The sequence below is a fragment of the Homarus americanus genome, unplaced genomic scaffold (genome assembly GCF_018991925.1).
Source record: "Homarus americanus isolate GMGI-L3 unplaced genomic scaffold, GMGI_Hamer_2.0 scaffold53202, whole genome shotgun sequence".
Lineage (NCBI taxonomy): Eukaryota > Metazoa > Arthropoda > Malacostraca > Decapoda > Nephropidae > Homarus > Homarus americanus.
The window spans coordinates 2,548-9,491 of record NW_024745224.1 but is presented as its reverse complement, the minus strand read 5'-3'; the positions used below and the strand labels follow the sequence as shown (position 1 = coordinate 9,491).

General features: G+C 35.6%; 1 long non-coding RNA gene across 1 annotated transcript; it reads right to left on the bottom strand.

The window, feature by feature from the left end:
• Positions 1 to 3,581: 3,581 nt before the first annotated feature.
• Positions 3,582 to 5,660, bottom strand: LOC121878601. Its single transcript, XR_006091181.1, has 3 exons — positions 5,507 to 5,660; positions 4,906 to 5,176; positions 3,582 to 3,832 (listed from the first exon to the last, which is right to left on the bottom strand). It is a non-coding gene; the product is annotated as an uncharacterized LOC121878601 (long non-coding RNA).
• Positions 5,661 to 6,944: the final 1,284 nt, after the last annotated feature.

The window sequence follows — 6,944 nt, the reverse complement described above, 5'->3', positions numbered from 1 at the left end:
CTGGCGGAAACCCTGAAATGAACTCACTGTTAGCTCTAGTTTACTTTACCACTGTCCTATCTAACCCTGTCTGAGATCGAATGAGACTTACTTGTTATACTGCAATAGTGCAACACAGGTGACTAGGCCACGTGGCTATTTCTGTGACGGACGCGCAGGGACGTCTTGTTTGTCTGAATGCTCCCCGTGACAGAGAGAGAGAGCCCGCCTCGTGTCCTCTCAAGGCGTTAGCTTAGGCCTACGTGACATATTTTCCGCCTAACTAATAACTCCTTGGGACACCCGTAACATTATTCAGACTGATAAACGATCTATAATAATTTCAAATTCAATAATAGTCCCTTAACTTCATGAATCGCATCATTATTAATTCGGCAAATTACATTTAATATCATATAGGCCTAGTTCCACAAACTCCCACTATGTGTGGGGAGCGCTCTCTTCCCTCAAACGACCTTGAACGCTCAGTATCGCTAATGGCGGGGCATTTGAAATTACTCTGAAATTTCTGAATATTACATATACACCTAGACCCCGACTTACGACTAAGTGGACTTACGACCGTCGGGACTTATGACCGCCGCAGATTTTTTATTAAAAAAAAAAAAAAATAAATAAAAATAAAAAAATTTTCTTCAAATGACACACACATTTTCTATACCGAAATGTTTCCAGTTAATGTAGTCTCCATGTATAATTAGAAAATTATGGGGGCCCCATGTGCATTCAGCTGACTACATTAAAGGTAAGTGCTCATTCCTTATTATTTATTACTTTCACTGTACTGTATCCATTCCTCATTATTCATTACTTTTACTGTACTGTATTTCATTGTACAGTTGTACCCCACTTAACGCGGTCAATTGAACCCAGAGGGTCCCGCGTTAAGTGAAATCCGCGTTAAGTGAACAACAGAACATATGGGATTAATTCCAATAGAAACCGGCCCGACCCCCAAACTCCACTTTTTGAAGGCACATACCTATGTTGTAGTAAAAATAACATCTTAATTTTATGATGGTACATGCACACAATTAATACTTAAGAGAAATAGAGAAATACAGTCGCCAAGTTAATGTCCATTCAAATAATGGACTCAACCTTGCCTCCCCCCCTCTTCCAACCGCGCGGTCAGTCCCAACCCTCCCCCCCACCCCCCACCAATCCTCCCTTCCAGGGTTTTTAACAGGAATATTTTGAATATAAATGTCATATATTTTGCACAAAAGATAACATAGTTAATTTGAGAAAAATTTTTATCTAAAATTTGTATGTCTAATGCAAAAATATGATGTTTATATTCAAAATGATCATCAAATTATAAGAATTCCAGCAATGTAAATTATATTCAGACCGGGTAATTTGTATGAATTTTATGAGCTAAAACAGGCAGTCAGGCAGGGTGGGGCAAATCTAAAAATAGCATCTCGAGCCGGACACTCACCGCGTATATGTGGAAAAAATCCGTGTTAAGTGAAAGTTCAGCTCTGGCGAGGCACCGCGTATATGATAAAACGCGTTAAGTGAAACCGCGTTAGGCGGGGTAATACTGTAGATTATTTATTTATTTAAAAAAAAAAAAAAAAAAAAAATTTTTTATCTATGTCGGACTTACGACCATGTCGGACTTACGACCTGGATTTGTGTCCCTAACCCCGTCGTAAGTCGGGTCTAGGTGTATATATACAGTTAACCCTCACTTTACGCGGTTAATGTAACCCGGAGGGTACCGCGGAAAGTGAGAAACGCATAAAGTGAATAACATAACATATGGGATTAATTGAAATGGAGTCCAGGCCGATCCCCAAACTCCACTTTTTGACGACACACAACTATGTTGAAGTAAAAATATTATCTTAACTTTATGATGGTATGCACACACAATTAATAATTAAGAGAAATATCAATAATATTAGGTTATTTAACACTTGCATTAGTAGAAAAAATGGCTGGGCACACGGGGATGGGCGGTTGGTTCCGAGGCAGAGGGCAGATTATTGGCCCTCACCTGTGTCACTTGTATCAATTGTATCACTATCCACCACAGAGGCTTGCAGGGCCTCTTTGTGAAACTCCCCAAAGTCCATATGAGTCCATATTCTCACCATAATTATCACTATCACTGACTTGGGCCGGCTGTGGTGGGTGGCGGGTGAAGAACTGGTAATGTTTTGATGACTGGGCGACCTTGTGCGCACCATGTTCGCGCAGCTTACACAACATGGCGGATGGCGGGAGGTTTGGATCCAAAAATGGCGCGGCTCGCCAGCCGCTCTCCGCGTAAAGGGGTACACGCACCGCGGAATGTGAGCATCTTGGGTTCCGGCAGGGCACCGCGTAAACGTGGAAACGCGGAATGCGGGACCGCGTAAAGTGAGGGTTAACTGTATATATATATATATATATATATATATATATATATATATATATATATATATATATATATATATATATATATATATATATATATATATATATATATATATATATATATATATATATATATACAGTATTACCCCGCCTAACGCGGTTTCACTTAACGCGTTTTATCATATACGCGGTGCATCGCCAGAGCTGAACTTTCACTTAACGCGGAATTTTTCATCATATACGCGGGAAGCGGCGCGGGCACGATGCGCACAAGGTCGTCCAGTCATCAAAACATTACCGAGTTCTTCACCCGCCACCCACCACAGCCGGCCCAAGTCAGTGATAGTGATAATTATAGTGAGGATATGGACTTATATGGCCTTTGAGGGGTTTGACAAAGAGGCCCTGCAAGCCTCTGTGGTGGATAGTGATACAATTGATACAAGTGATGCAGGTGTTTATTACGGTATGTTAGACTGGTTTATAATACATTTTTATTATTTTAATATACCGGTAATCTTCATTTTAATCCAGCTTCCCAAACGTAAGTTTCAGTATAAAATAATTAGTGGTACTGTAGGACCTTGTGAGTGGTTTACTGTATACATAAATATTACATAAATTATTTCTGCAATTCTTCACAAACAAAACACATAAATCAATTGAATATGTGATGTCGAACGTAAACTGTAAACACTGTGTATGATGTAAAGAGAGCGCGGGTGTAAAACGCTATGTAATTTGATTTTCTCTTTTATGTAAAATTTTACAATTTACTTATAATATATAGGTATACTGTATACATAAATATTACATACATTATTTCTGCAATTGTTCACAAACAAAACACATAACTCAATTGAACATGTGATGTCGAACGTGAACTGAAGTCGCAACAACCGTTCGAGTGGAATCGCGTTAGAGCAAACGAGTTCGCGTTATACGAATATTGTTCCGAATTCATAAATCGCGTTCGATCAAATTCGCGTTATCAAAACACGCGTTATAGCAGAACTCACTGTACATGTCTATATCGGACTGGCCAGGAATGTACCCCAGTGAAACCCATGTTTAAGGGCTCATAGTTTATGTTACGGTTTTCAGGAACACAACCCCCATCGTAAATTGGAAAATACCTATATATTAAGAAATGCTAAGTTATGTACTCTAAAAATTTGGAAAACAATTCCAATGCATTAATAACACTTAACTGAAAATCATTAGTTTATACCATGAAGCATGATAAAATATATACACAGTACTGTATATAGCTAACATTATTCAAAATATTTAGAAAGTGGTGTAGTCCATATCGCACTAGAGGTGCGTTTGTTAAATTTTTTCCGCTTAGGAAAGATTTGGGTGAGATCAGGTGTGGTGAGAAGAATAGTCGGAGGGAAGATCTCCTCAACCACAGGTCCGGAGTATACTTGGTTGATCATAGCAGCTGTGAGCTGAGATCCTGTAAAGGATTAAACAATAAATAACATGTTAGTATTTCCTTTTAATAATACTGTATACAGAATTGGTACACTGTATATTGACAGTATCACAAGTTGTCACATCTATATTTTTACCAAATTAAATATTTTGATATGACAATACAGTACAGTATTGCATTAAGTTATTAATATCCTATTTACTCAACTCCACTTGTCTATTCTTTAGATGTTAATTAGTTCCCATTAAAAGAGAAAGATTAGAGAAGAATCATTACTTGCATGACAACTTATATCGTTTTCCTTATTTTCCCTACTCTAAAATTATATATATATATATATATATATATATATATATATATATATATATATATATATATATATATATATATATATATATATATATATATATATATATATATATATATATATATATATATGTATATTAATTTTTTTTCCTTTTAGTTGTTCTCCATCAATATAACATTACACTGGTACTACCCAGCCATCTACATCATAAAACTTTATCCTTTTAAAAGTTTTCCCCAAATATTTGCTTAACTATTTCACGGCGGGGTTTCAGCTTAGAAAAATTGTGCTCGCTAATTTATCATTATGGCAGGATTAAAGGCAATCCCTCAAGTTTTGCCATACAGCATGGGCAATATTCTTTGTGTGAATGAGTCAGTGTACTTCATCATGTTGAAGGAGACTAACAGTATGATATGTTTATGCTGCTGCCAACTCAACCTCAGTGGAAAGGCAAGACAGTGCTAATTACCACAATTATCAGTGCATTAGAAACTTAGTTTCACTTATGTTGCTGGAAAGACATCAAACAATAGCAGATAATCCAAGATGAAAATGTAAATAAATTAATTAATCTAGAACTTGAGTCTACATCATGCAAACTTTAATTGCCATTGTTTGCACTTTCAACCTGCCTTACTATGGAACAAAAATACCGAGGGAGGTTGTACAATATAACTACTGCAATGTGTCTGATACAACAATCTATAAGTATGTAACCATTACATATTCTATTCATAAAATCCCAAACAATAGGAAAAAATTAATATCCAAATTTTAAACTTACTCATAGCCCAGGGAGGAATTTTCCTCTTAGGAGCACTGTCCTCATCAGTTGAGTCATCACTCTCAATATCATTTATATCATAATTATTAATATTTTTCTTATATTTCTTGGAGTTTGGTGTAATGTCATAACTATCTTTGTTTTTCCCAGTAGAACTTGACTGAGACGGTCCAGTAGTTTTGGAAAATGTGGTATTAAGACCATTTTCCTTGTTATCACTTAAAGTGAATGTATGATTTAGTCCAGTTTCCTTGTTATCAGCTAGTGCAATCTGTAGGAAAATTACAGTGTGAGATATATAATCATAAGATGAATAAAAGCATTACAACATAATAATCAACAAAATACAATAGAGAATGCTGACAAACTAACCTGAGCACTGAAGCTACAGGTTCATGTGGAAAGTGGACATGAAGATGTTACTAAGGAGCTAAGAAATAATAAATTTGAGAAAAGGATTAGAGGAATACTGATGGAATACAGGCATAATAACACATTAAACAGAACTGAGCAAAAGATGATGTTATCTAAAGGAAGTTCTGCATTAATTACCAATTGTTAAATAATGCAGCAAAAGGAAAATAAGTACTTTAGTTTTTACCTTTTTAACTGCTGAGCTTGTCAATTTAGCTTGTTGTAACTCAGCAATGCGCTGTGCTTCAAGCAATTTAAGGTATTCTAACTCCTTTTTCTCACGGGCGATGCGTTCTACCTCAGCAATTTTTCTACAAAAGAAAATTTTTCTGATATACTACAGTTTCTTCAATAACTAATAAAGCAGAATAAATTAATCATGACTTCACTGGTGCAATTAAAAACAAAAACATCAATGGAATTTTTTTTTTTAGATTTTTTTACGTGGCTTAATTAACCTACCTGTCATATTAAATATATACCGTATATATAGTGTACTATATGTATTTGTAGTACAAGCTTAAGTCTCTCATGGTTAAACATATATGGTATTATTGTTAATAATAAGAAGCATCCAATACAATATGTTGTTAAAGATTATCTAAATACAGTAGAAGTCCAAAAATCCGGACTGCTTGGGGATTGGGTCAGTCCAGATTTTCGGATTTTCCGGATTCTCAGGCAGTACTTTTAAAATTCAAATTTAAGGAGGAATAAAGAAGAGATGAACAGATACATTTTGATAGTTTATTCATTAGCAAATATAGCATGCTTCATTTATCAAAATGAGCAGTTTTAAAGAAAAAGCTGTGAATTCTAGAATTTTATTCTTTGCCTTTTTTATATCATAAATTGTAGACTTTACAATGTTGTATGTTTCCATTAGAACAGTATTGCTCACACCACGTTCTATTTTAATTATTTAAAGTTTGTCACCCAATTTCAACGTGTTCTTCTTTCTCTTCACACAACGGAGTTTATCTACTTCAGGAGCCATTATTATGGGCTCTGTAAATGGAAAGAGTAGGACTCAAAATTACATACGTTGTCACAGTTTGATTGCTCGTTTTAAAGTGGCGATCGCTTGTTGTCGCTGTGCAGCTGTGGCGCTCACGCATGCGCACATACACACAAAAGCCAGCTAAAAAAAAAAAAAAAAAAAAGTTTGAGTTTTCGAAAAGTCCGGATTCTCGGGTGGTCCGGATTTCTGGCATCCGGATTTTTGGACTTTTACTGTATATTAATAGTTTTTTTTATTATTCTTAAGAGGAAATACTGAGTGTTTAACTTAGTGTGGATGTACTTACAACCACCTCAAAAAGCCTGTCTCTCCTTCCAAACAAATCAGAATCGAAACTAAACAAATAATTTAGCACCAGCTGTGATGAGATCATGCGCTACATCTACCACCGAGTATTGATTATAATGTCCCTTACATGAAGATGTTATACACATTCCCTCTAAAATTTTGTTCTGATTGTAATAGACCAAAAATATTGAGAGAGAGAGAGAGGGAGAAAATTACACTTTCTTTTTCATTGGTGTTGTTACCCTGAACCTATCTCTCTCTCTCCAGGCAAAGATGGCATGTTATTGACGTTTTCAAGGACAAAGGGCATAATTAA